The sequence below is a fragment of the Rattus norvegicus genome, chromosome X, assembly GCF_021556685.1.
Source record: "Rattus norvegicus strain SHRSP/BbbUtx chromosome X, alternate assembly SHRSP_T2T, whole genome shotgun sequence".
NCBI lineage: Eukaryota > Metazoa > Chordata > Mammalia > Rodentia > Muridae > Rattus > Rattus norvegicus.
This window is the reverse complement of record NC_141554.1, coordinates 106,724,078-106,737,362: the sequence shown is the minus strand read 5'-3', so window position 1 is coordinate 106,737,362 and position 13,285 is coordinate 106,724,078.

The following is a 13,285-nucleotide window of genomic DNA, read 5'->3' as shown; positions in this document are numbered from 1 at the left end:
CCAGTAGGAGGGGCTGATGGTCAGGAATCACTAGGCTATGTAATAGTTGCAAGGAAAGACATACCAGCAGTGAGAAGCAATCTTGGGATGAAGTCAATGGGGCTGTGCCTCCCCAGAGTGCCCCCGCCCATCACAGCCATGCCAGTTGGCGGGTCCCATGAAAAGAGGCAGTCCATGGTTTCAAGGCATTTATTGTCATGGCGGAAGGTGGATGAGGAAAACTTAGCGTGGGCCTGAGATCAAACACCTTTTGCAAGAAGGAGTGTCTGGAAAGGACAAGTCTCCAGGCCTTTAGGTACCTCATTATCTGTCTTGAGCCTATGTGACCTGTTGTGAAGTCCTACTCCAGTGAAGGAGCTTGGGGCGTTGCCCTTAACATGTTTGATGGTCACAAATCTATGGAAGGCTTCAGGCTAGTGACCAGCCTGGTTTCCTGGGAATCAGGCGAAACACCTATCATCCCTTTCAGGGTCTCCAGAGTTCAAACCTCCTCAACTGGGAACCAGGGTGTCTTTCACTGTCACACAAATAATGTGATCAACCAGTTTACTACTTTGGCACCGTGCCACGCCTTCCATAAGTTGACAGACTCTATCCTTCTGGAACTCTATGCCAAAATAAACACTTTCTTCCTGAAGTTGCTTTTGGTCATGGTATTTATTACAGCAAGTGAAAAGTAATACAAGATACAATTCTGACCCAAGGAGATAAGACTCTATCATGAGGGAGCAGCAAAATGTGACAGAGTCACACATGGAATATGGGAGATTGGGGTATGGAGTCTTGAACCATTGTTCTATAAACAGCTGAACAAATAAAACAGCTGAAGCCAAGAAACATGTGCAAATTTGATGTCTTAGTTTGGATTTTTTTTTTGTGGTGACACAACACTATGACCAAAAGCAAAGCATAGAGGATTGGTTATTTTTATCTTATAACTTTGTACTTCATAATCCAAGGAAGTCAGGGCAGGAACAAAAGGAAAGGTTCTGAGGGCACCAGGTGATGCCTACAATTAAGATGGATCTTTCTACATGAATTAATATAACCAAGATCATCCCATACAGGCATGGTTATGGGACCATCTCCCAAGTGATCCTAGAGTCTGTTATGATGACAATCAGCACTGCCCAAGACATCAAGCAATTTCCATCCTCCCTGCCACCTCCAGGAAGCTCTCATAGCTGAACCAGGCCCTCACACACAACAGCTCAATTACCCTGAAAATTCCCACTCAATATGGGATGTAGGGACTCGGCAGATCCCGCAATGGCAACATAACTGATCTTTTTCTCCTCCTCTGCATCCCTTTATTGGGCTAGAAGCTGAGAACCTGAGACATCTGTCTCATAATCTAAGAATGACTGCTGGATATCATTCACCTTAATCCATGATAAGTGTGTGTGTGTGTGTGTGTGTGTGTGTGTGTGTGTGTGTGTAATTTTAAAACTCTTATGCATATGGGTGTTTTGCCCTGGGTTTTAAACTGTGTTTAAGACTCTGTTTAAAGTACCAAGCATGTTTTTCCTTCTGTGAAGTGGTTCACAAATCATTTTTACCTCAGCCCCCTAAGGCTTACAGAATGCTGCAGAGGGAGAGGAAAGAATGTCAGGGATGTGAAATGTTATCTTCAGGCCATCACACAGTCATTTTGAACATGATCTCACCCACAGCAGCTGTGGTTGCCTTCACTGGTCCTGTACAAAGTTGGGCCTGTCAACAGCAAGGCATAGATAGAATGAGGAACTGCTCAAGGGGGCGCCATCCCTCACTGGTGAACTTTGGTTAGCCCTAAGATTCCAAGACCGGGCACTCAGTGCTTGCGTTGTGTACCAGAAGATGAGCACGCTGGGTATTAATGGTATCTCAGTGTGGGTCTTAGTGACCACACAGAGTTCTGGTCAAAATCAGAGGTTTGGTCACAAAACAAAAGGTCATGCATGATGGGGGGAAGGAGACCTGTAAGGAGGAAGGAGGATGAAAGGGACTGTGGAGATAAGATAGGGCAGGGGGTGAGAGTAAAGACAATATACTATGGACCTGAATGAAACTATCAAACAACAAATTTAATCACTGAAAATTTAGATTAAAAATCCTTCACGTGGGACCTGGAAAAGTTGTTTGAATCCCATTTGAGCTTGAGCTTTTCTGGCGAGGACTCCTGCCACAGGAGGCTTGGTCTGCAAAGGGGCTGGGAAAGAACATACACATGGTCAGGCTTCACACATAGCCCAGCCACCTCCCTAGAGCTTGCCCACCACCAGGGGGAATGGTTTCACTAAACACACCCACTGGAATTCTGGAGAACATTGAGAGCAAAGTTGTTTAGTCCGCATGACCCAGAACAATGACTCACTGAGGATCTGCAGGCCCATGCTCAAGAGCCAGTTCCTCAGAGCACATCTGTATGCTTGCCCAGGCTGCCCCGATGAAGCAACAAAACTGCTCGATGATCAGCAAGGAAGCTCACATTTCAAAGTCATGGCCAACTCACAGCGTTGATTGAAGATCCCCCAAGGACACAGACTGAGCAAACACTGGCCCCCTTTCCTTAGAGAACCATCTCAAGTTCCTGGGGAGCAGTTAGGGAGCAGGTGGTCAGCTACCCCTTCCCTGCTGTCTGATGGGAGGTGCAGCTGTAGCTGCCAGAGACCCTCAAGTTTGGAGCCTTCTCTTGAGGGAGGAAGGAGATCACAGGAGACCTTCCCAGGCACAGTGGAGTCAGGTGTCTTCCTAGGGCCTTCTACAGGGCTTCACTCCCAAACAGTGGCCTTCTAGTAAACTCTTTAACAGAGGAAAACTATTAAGAGGAGATAGTCCCAAACTTTGAACAATTAAAACACCATTCTACCTTCCGAATACACGCACAAGTAACAAAGTATAAATGGTCCACAAATCAGCATACACCTTCCTCTCAATCATAACTTCACTCGAGATAGAGTTTTAAGGACAAGTTACTTCTGGTTTGGAGAAACAAAGAATGTACTAGAAACCCTGCTGCAGAAGGTTGAGGGTGGTACTGCTGTGGACACATGCTGTACATAAACAATATTGACGCAGAGAGGCCGACATGAGGACAAAGTCTGGTGCATGATAATTGTACACAAAATGTGGGAGCATCTTGGGTTCCTGGGGAGAGAAGGACTTGAATAAAGGGCACTGCTGTCAACTAAAGCTATCTGGACTACAACAGGAGGGAATCCATTTGAGAGGGTTATGTAAAAGGAACCAGGAGGAATTGTTGTAGTGGGGCAGGTGGCTGCTTATTGGAGAGGCAACTAAGGAAGTGGGAAGAGGACCACTGTAGCAGCAGAGGTCCGTTGTCATAGGAGGGTCTTGTATAAGGTAGGTCAGTGGTCTAGGCCAGTCAGTGCTGTGACCCCGAGTTCCCGGGCTTCACAGCTGTAGGCAGTTTTCCTGTTATAGACAGGAGTGAGGGTAGTTAAAGGAACCGTGTGGGGACACTGGCAACAGGGATCTCAGGACAATATGGAAGAAGGAAATGCCTCCCTCTGGAAGCCTCTTCTCAGGTGGCTTGGGGTGCTGCTCTCGGGGTCCAGGGAGCCCCTTCTCTGGGCCTGGAAGGAGAGATGGTTCAGAGTTCAGCCCACAGGCATATTTGTCTGACGACTTAGTGGGAAGGAGAGCGGCAGCAATTCTTCAGAGAATCTAAGTATAAATACTTGCAGGGTCTAGTGTAGCATTGTGTCAGGAGAGGGGGCTGACACTGTGCTGTAAGTCACATGGGGAGAGTCTTTGTCATCAGCTCTTTGCAGAACACAGGGTAGGGGTAGCATAACCTCTCCTGTTTTCCCAGGAGTCCCAGGTGCAGGTTAAGGTTAATATAGTGGGAAAACTGCATAGATGTTTGAAGGAGAAAAATGGATCAGAATTCTGTGGTATATCCCAAAACGAAGAGCAACAGGTCACAGGTGTTCATAGCAAATGAAACTACACACTGAGTTGAGAATTTGTAATGGGGGAAGTCCCTAACGAGCTAAGAGGGAAAAGGTCTCTGTATGTGGCAGAGAAACCAGAGCCCATAAAGGGAACGGGTGGGAGTAATAACAATTTGTATTCATACACAGAAGTCCAAGGAAGTGGCAGAAAGGAAATTAAAAAGCCAAGATAACAGACAGGCAAAGAGAGAATGTGTATTGTGTACATCACCAAGGCTGCTGTTCCTGACATACAATGCACTGTGAACCCGATACAAATCTGACAGAGGGCTGTGGTGATCGAAGCCTATAATAGCAACACTTGAAAATCCAAGAAAGGCAGGAAGATCAAGAGTTGCTAGCTAGCTTGGGTGACAGTGTGACCTTCAGTCAGAGGAAAGTGCTAGGCAAAAGGAACGAACAAGTAGCCAAGTGTCAGAAAGAGAAACACGGAAAAGCAGGTGGCCTGTACAGTGTCAAAGAGGCCAAGCCCAGTGACTAGGAAGACAAATACATATGTCCCAGCTGCTGGAAACTGGCATTCTTACCAGGCAGTCCCTTCTACCCAAGTCAGCTCACTCTGCCTACCTCTGCAGAGGACTGTCCTCCCACTCAGACAGATAGCACAGGCACTAATGGCTGAAGTCCCCTGCAAGACAGACAGTAATCATTTACAGGGCATGTTCAAGATATAACCAAACTGCAGAGTGTACAAAAGGTAACCGAAGGGCATGGGTAGTGTTCCTTCCGCCCGACCCTCTCACCTTTTCCTGAGGTGGAGATGTAATCCCAACACTTTGAAAACAGAGGCAGGAGGATCATGACTTTGCAGAAATGGGAAGAACATGAGACCAAGAGTGTTCCCACCAGTGTCACTACCAGCAGCACAATGTCTCTGTCTCCACTGTGTCAGGCCCCAGCTGGTTCAACTGAGAGTCAGCCACGTAAGGCGTCACTGGTGCAATCATCCTAAAACACCAGGCAGCAGCTCGCCACGTTCCTTCGTGTTATGCCCGCTAGGAGGTGTCGTTTCAGAATTCTCAGCAACCTGCAAAGAAATACACCGCGTGAGCTTGCCCCAGCCATTCCACTCCTTGGCAGGCACGTGCCCAAAGGTGTCGGCCTCCTCACACAGATATTTCCTCAGTGTGTCTACTGAGGTCATGCATCATACAGGAGAACACACTACAAGCACTGTCTTGGACCAGTTAATCCCTCACTGCTTTCCAGATGCTTATAGCCACAGACAAGTGCTGAATCACTACTCATTAAGTAAATCCTCGCTTCAGGTGATGGCAGGTAAAGAGATGGCCCAGCAGTTCAGGCACTGCAGCTCTTCCAGAAGACCGGTGTTCAATTCCTGAGCTCCCATGTGTTGGCCAACAACTCTGTGCAATTGCAGCAATAGGGGAATCTGCCTCCCTCTGCTGGCAAGTTAGGGAACTGCATGCCCATGCACACAGTACACAGACTGATACAGGCATAACAACCCAGACACATAAAACACAAAACAAAACCTGAAGTAATTTAAAAATGAAGCTTCTTTGTTCTTTCACACAGAGACCATTGCTGTAAGCCATAATGGCCAAAATACAGAGAAAAACTGATTGTGGGTGCCCAGGCCGAACTGATACATACACACACAACACATTAGGCACAGAAACCACAGTGCGAGAGGGGGCAGGAAGTTGGTTAAGATACCAGGAAGGTCTGTGCAAGATTGGGCCTTCTGTCCATGTCAGGGAAGCTACACCCGTGGCCACACTAAAAACACCCAGCAGGTAAGAGGCTATCACTTTTTAGGGAGAGCAGAGGTGGATGGAGAGAGGAGAGGGGGATGGTGCAGTTATCCTATAATTGAGAGAATTCAAAGAACTCAGTGCAAGCAGCAGAGCCAGGTGTAGCAAACAGAACCTTCTGTGAAAGAGAAAACGCACATTTAATTTGTGACTTCTGCTGTGAGGTCACAGACAATGGCAGTCCCTACCAAGACGAGCTGTTAGTAACAGACAGACTCAGGAAGTACACTGCAGATAGCAGTTGGCAAGAAGCATGGGATTTTCCCAGAGCCACTCATGCTCCTCTGTTACTGCATGCAAGAGTTGCAATACCACCAGATGGAGCAAGGGGGGGTCTCCCCTGGGTGTGTTGGGTGACTGGGGGAGCTGGATACTGTGGGGGCAGAGAATCAGTGGGGCTACACACAGTGAGGATAAACAAAGTATACAATGCCTTGAGACCTTCAAGCTCTCTGTGCATAATGGAAGCCATGGTGGGTCCTCCAGAGAACATCCCTGATGGCCCTCAGTGCTGAGAACTGCCTGCCCTTCTGGAAGTTGTGGGCACTCAACCAGAAGATAGGCATGAAGAGGAGATCTCTAACAACCAGAGCAAGGGACACCACATATGCATGCCAACCAGGCCTAAAACTGGACCTGTGGAGAGCCAACCTCATTCAGCAGCCTTGGCACAATTCAAATTCTGCACCGCACAGAGCAGCAGCCATTGCTTCTAGTCAGAAAAGTTTCACATGTAGAGATGCAGTAAAGTGTGACACATACTAGTGGAAGGTTCTGTCTGTCAACAGATACACACTAGAGATGTGGGACCCAAGAGAACCACAGAGAAGAAACAGCTACCACTAGATTTGGTACAAAACCCAGCAAACCAGATGCCAGAGTGCATGGGTGGACAGAGACTGTCAGCAGACACATGCAATATCCTAAGAGGAACACAATGAGAATTCCACCAGAAAGTTCAAGCTCTCTTCATGTGCTGCCGATCAGACTGCACATCCAAGAAACACAGAGGTAGGTTCGTGGTTAGTGATGAAGTGGTTGCTCACTGCCCAAGGGTTGTCCATCTGTCCCACAAAGGAAAAGGAAAGTGCTACAGGACTTAATAGGTGAAGAGTATTACAGATCCCTCCATTTGAAACAGGGGAGAATGAGGAGAATTAAAGATTCTTGGGAGTGGGCTCAAGAAGCCTAATGGAAATGTCCTAGAGCACTGTGTTCACCATTGCAGTCCTGGAGGTGGAGAAGAGAAAAACTACCAGGAATGCAGCTGTCGTGTGTGTGTGTGTGTGTGTGTGTGTGTGTGTGTGTGTGTGTGTGTGTATTCTTTATTCTAAGATAGAGTTTCATTATGTAGCCCAAGATGGCCTCAACACACAATCCTCTTGCCCTAGGTCTCAGAGGGCCGGGTTGGGGATTATTTAAGTATGCAGTGAAGGGACATTATCCTCAAGCTTTTATTATTTGAGATTTTCAAACATTGCATTTGGTAATATCTACATTTTATTCCCTTCTTAGACCCCTTCCAGTGACATTGCCTCCACCCCATCCAAATCTCTCTCTCTCTCTCTCTCTCTCTCTCTCTCTCTCTCTCTCTCTCTCTCCCCAATCCATTGAGTCCTATTAGTGCTAAGTAAATTCCAGTGGGTTGAGAGTATCCCTAGAGCATAGGCAACTTACCAGTGGCTATATCCTGAACTCTGCTTCCATAGCAACCATCAACAACGGCTAATAGCTCCTCCCCCGGTGGTGGGACTGAAGAGATGTTGACTAGCCGTAGCTTGTGCAGGCAGCCATAGATGTGTGAGTTAAAGAACACAACAGCCTTGTCATGTTTCCTGGGCATCATTTAGAATCATTAACAGAATGTGTATTTTGCAGACGCACATATAAGGGAGAGGTTACAAAACAGAGCATGTTTCATTATTAACTCTCTGAGGGAGGAAAGGAAGGAGCAAGGAAGGGAAGGAGGGAGGGAGGGAGGGGGAGGGAGGGAGGAAGGGAGAGAGAGAGAGAGAGAGACAGAGAGAGAGAGAGAGAGAGAGAGAGAGAGAGAGAGAGAGAGAGAGAAAACTACAGGGGCACATGGCCTGAATTCCGATAGAGGACAGTAGCTAGGTCATCTATAATCTTGCAATTGTGCCTAAAATCTTTTCCATGATAAGAATCTCCAGTAAATTCTTGTCAAATGCAGGCAAAAAGTTATATAAATAAAATATACAATTATGCATAAACAGGTACACACAAATTTCGTGTACATATACATACATACATACATATATGTATACATATAGTGGAGAATGAGACTCTTTCTCAAGCAAAAGTTGGGAGAATTCTTTATTAGGTGCCCAACTCAGGTACAGCTGTAGATCTAACATAGTCCAGTCACGTGAGAGTGACTCTCTGTGGGAGTGCACATATCAGATCGCCCTGTGGCCATGTCTGTGAGAAATGATTTTGATTGCTGATTGGTGGGAAGGAACCTGCCCACAGTGAATGGTTTCATCCCTGGGCTGGGGGTTCTGCACTGCATCAGACCTGTAGCAGACTGGAGAAGCAATCCGGCAACTGGTGAGCAGTCTTCCCCGTACTGTCTGCTTTACTTCCTACTGGCAGACTCCTGCCTTGAGTCCTGCTCCGCCCTCCCTCCAAGAAGAATTGTGAACTGGGCACACAGGATAAAATGGACACTTTGCTCCCTAGGCTGGTTTTGATCAGTGCATCATTGCAGCACCAAAAGTCAAACTAGAAAACCAGAAAAGGTTCTCTTCAAGAGTATCAGGAAAAGTTCTCTAGTCAGAAGGGATATCAAATAGAAACTTGGATCTCAACAAGGAAACGACCCATGAGAATTGGAATAGATGAAGGCGAAACGGAATAACACAGTAATTGTCTTAGTCAGGGGTTTACTGCTGTGAACAGACACCATGACCAAGGCAACTCTTATAAAGGACAACTTTTAATTGGGGCTGGTTTACAGGTTCAGAGGTTCAGTCCATTATCCTCAAGGTGGGAGCACGGCAGTATCCAGGCAGGCATGGTGCAGGAGGAGCTGAGAGTTCTACATTTTCATCTGAAGCAAGTCAGGAACAGATTGGGCATCGTCAGGCAGCTAGGAGGAGGGTCTTCAAGCCCACCCTGACAGTGACACACTTCAACAAGGCCACACCTTCTTAATAGTGCCACTCCCTGGGCCAAGCATATGCAAACCATCATAATAATTTAACTGCACCTAAGGATAATTAAAACTTAAAGAGGAAGCAATGGTGACTGGCTCTGTTTATACCCGTGACAGTTGTTCCTCTGGTGGCTCATCTTTCGCAGAGAGTGTAAGTGGAGAGTTCAGGTTCAGGGAGGAGACTCAGGTAGAGCTGCAGGCAAACAATCATGTACTTAGTTAGGGAACAGGGCAACTATTAGGAGGCGTGGCCTTGTTGGAATAGGTGCGTCCATGTAGGTGGATTTTAAGGTTTCCTAGTGCTCTGTCTCTGCTCAGCATTGAAAGAGAGTCCCCTCTGGCTGCCTGCAGAAGACAGTCCACGGCTGCCCTCAGAATGAGACATAAGAGTCCCAGGGCAGGAAAGCAGCTCAACCAGAAATGCAGGATTAGGGGAAACTGAAGGCTTGAGGAGTTGTAGTACTCTGACAATGAATACGTATCCATAGGGGAGCCTCACCTGGAGGGCAGGTGTGCCACCAGCTCTGACATCAGAGGGAAGATACATCAGGATGTGGCATCCAGAAGTGCAGGTGCAGCAGGCGATAGCACTTGGATGTATACGTGTCACAGCAGTCCTCATCGGAATCTGCAGGCATATCAGGGAGTACCACCTGCAACTACAGATGCAGCACCATGATTGACGTTACATGTCAGGTGCTCCAGGCTGACTTGCTAGGAGCACAGGTGCAGGGGACAGGCTAGCTGCAAGGGCAGATGTACCAGTGGTGATCATATGGGCTTGAGCTGCACCAGGGACATTCACTTGTGAGAGCAGGTGAACCACAGAATTTCTTAGAAATTCAGATGCTCCAAGAATACTTATCATAGTTAGGGTTTTAGTGCTGGGAATTGTTCTAAAGAAACAATTTAAATTGTGCTGGCTTACAGTTTTACGGGTTCAGTCCATTATCATCATGGCAGGAAGCAAGGCAGCATCCAGGCAGACATGGTGACAGAGGAGCCAAGAGTTCCACATCCTAATCCAAAGGCAGCAGAATGGGACTCACTGTCTTCTTCAGGCAGACAGGAGGAGGCTCTCATTCCACACTGGGCAGAGTCTGTGCAGCAGGGGACCTCAAATTCAGCCTATATGCTGAGACACTTCCTGCATCAAAGCCTCATCTATTCCAACAAGGCCACCCCTCCTAAGAGTGCCACTCCCTGGGCCAAGCATATTCGAGCCAGCACAGTCCAGAATTGAGAACTCAAGTGCATCAGTTACTCCCATCTATGCCTGCCAGTCCAACAGGAAGTTTCATCCGGAGGAACCGGTGCAACAGGAGACTCAGCTGATAGTGCAAATGCCCCTTGCACTTGATGATTGCATGCAACCCACAGAATCACATCTGGAGATGATTGCATGTTTGAGAATCCCAATTGGTCTGAAGCAGCTTAGAAAGACTCTTCGGGAAAAGCAGGTCCTGTATGACATGACAGGAACTGGAGGTCGACCCAGATGGCCCATTCTCTGAAAAGCAGGTATAACAGAGAGAACTGCATTTGCACCAGCAAGTCTCTCCTGTGTATTCAGCTGCAGCATGGGAATTTATCTGAGAGTCACCAGCACAAAGGTTCCTCACTTTGAATTCTGTGTATGCCAAGGATCATCACCCAGACCTGAAGGTGCACCAGAGTCTTCCCCGAAAGTTCAATAGCCAAGCAGATGTGGCTGCAGGATTCGCTTGCAAACACAATGCAACTAGAGAGACCACCTGCAGACGCAGGTGCCATGGAGCGCCTGATTTCAGAGGCTTAGTACCTGAGGGTGAGATGCTGAGATGTGTAATGTGATTTGGGTGCTCTTATAGGAGTGTATGAATCAGGGTAAAACTCATCCACAAGAGCACGTTCACGAGGGTATTTGATCTACAAGTATCAGGGAGACTCACCTTAGAGCAAAGGTTCCACAAGGTGCCTGGCATTCAAGGAGAGATACAATAGCCCTGTCACACCTCAGAACACATGAGCACCAGGAAGTCTCACCTGGACGTACAGATGTACCATGTGATCTCTCCTGGAAATGCATATCCACCAGAGAATTTCACCAAGAGAGCTGAGAGAGGCCAGGGTCACCCACTTATTGTCCTGGGTACCAGAGGTTCAGCAGTGGAAGGGCAGGCACATCAGCAAGACAGACAGACAGGGAACTCTGTGGCACCGAGGAATCTCACCTGGGTGTTGGGGTAAGTTCCCCATGGAATATGAGCAGCTCCAGGAGAAGCAGTAGGGTGTCCTTCCTTGAAGGACAGGAACAAAGGAAGGTCAGCTGCCCTAGGGCTTCTTGGCTGCAGGTGTCTGTGACCAGGCCACTCCTGTGGAAGTGCTGGTGCCTGGGGGAGCCTCACAGTTCTACAAAGACTTGTGGGAGACTGCTGTGCAGCAGGACACAGCAGGCAGAAGTATAGAGGCTTAAAACAGGGTCAAGTGGGAGTGCACTAGCAACCTGACCTCTCACCCGGAAGTGCCTGATCTCTACGGAGAATCTCCTGGGAGCAGAAGTACACTAGAGAGACTTGCCATAAAGCAAAGGTGTACTGTTCTGTCTGTCATGTTTCCTGGTGCACATTTACCAAGGAGTCAAGTGTCAAGGTTCAAGTGGCATAGAGACTCTCCTGTGGTAATGGTGAGTCAGCAGAGAGTCTCATCAGGAAGAGACACAACCACCCGGAACTCTCATCAGGAGGTGTATGTGTTTCAGTGGGACTCATCTCCCAAGAGCTGCGCAACAGAGACCCAGGAATGCAAACACTCTGAGGTCAGTAGCTGTGAAATGTGTGTGCCCTCAAAAGTCAGCCACGGGATTTGAAGGGGCAGGGGTTAGCTGCCCCTCAGGGGTCAAGTAACTCATGGAGGGATGGGAAGGCTGCTTTATCAGATGCTGGGCACTTCAAAGAAACTGTTTAATCATGGGGATGCTGGTTCAACTCATTCTAAAGGGATAAGGACGGGTTCATCTTGGACGTGCACAGAAATGAAAGGCTCGCCTGGAAATGCAGAGGAACCCAGGAGAATCATCTGTTAGCACAGGGGACACAAGCATCTTACCAAGGGAGGAGACACAAAGGTCTCACTCAAGGGAAGGGACACAGTGAGTCTACTGGGAAAGTACAGCAGGTCATGGATTCTCACTTAGGAGACCAGGCACACTGGGGATTCTTATGTGAGAATTCAGGCAGACTTCCCTTGTTTACCAGAGTTCACCTTTTCCTAGGTCATCCCCCCATACCCATCCCGGAAGCACTGGTGCAAGAGCGAGGCTCACCTGGGAGTCCAGGAACACCAGAGGCAGCATGTCAGGTACTTCAGGTACAGCTACATCCAGATGCCGGCATCTGTGTGCTCAGGTCATTCCTGGGGACATCATGTCTAAGTCCATCATCCCCCTGTCTCCTAACTTGGCTTGTGATTACTGGCTCCAGTGGAGGGGAACAGTGACAAGGGGATACTGTGAGCAGCACTTTTGTCCCCTGGAGGACATGGGCAAGTACAGGAGAGGGTCAACCACTGATTCCAATGTCACTTCCTCTTAGGACTTCCTGCAGGGAAGCATATATTCCCTGCCTGACAGTGTAAGCCTATGGCCCCAGAATCTGTGTATTTCAAGAAGCACAGGACATAGTGCCAGGTGTCCTCCAAACAGGAAAAACTGAGACTCGTTGTTTATGGGGACCTGTCCGTTCCAGGGACTTTTCGGCTCTTGTCTCAGCATGCGTCTTGCCTCAGCAGTGCATCTAGTCAGTCCGACCCCGAGGAGTCCTGACAAAGGTAGCTCAACTATGCAATGTGAGGGGGACCAATGCATGCCTGTTGCTAGCAAAGAATCTTTCCTCACAGATCCTGCCCTGTGTTTGCTTTAGCAGAGCGTCCTTCTCCTGTGTCTGCTTCAGCCAAACATTCCTTCACACAAGTTTGTGTTAGTCTCTCACCTGAGTCCACTGCAGAAAAACACTCCTTCACATGCTTGCCCCAGCAAAACACCATCCAACACACCTGACTGTGCAAAGAACCTTTAACGTTTCCACTTCAGGAAATTCCAGGAATGGACTCAGCTCTGGCTGCCTTGTTTTCCTGGACCAGATGTCCCAAGAACCGACTGAGCTCTGAGCTCATCCTCCCTTGTCAGAGCCATCCATCATCATCATCCATGTCAGTAGCTCCCTCTGAGGTGCCCAGTCTGCTTCCTTGGGAAACCTAAACTTTTCAATTTTCAACTTTTTTTTTCTTTTAAGGGGGAATGTCTCAGTTCCTCCATGCACCATGCTCTAGTTTCTGCCTCAGGTTCCTGCTTTGTTTGAAGGCCTGTCCTGACTTCCTCAATGATGTACCATAAT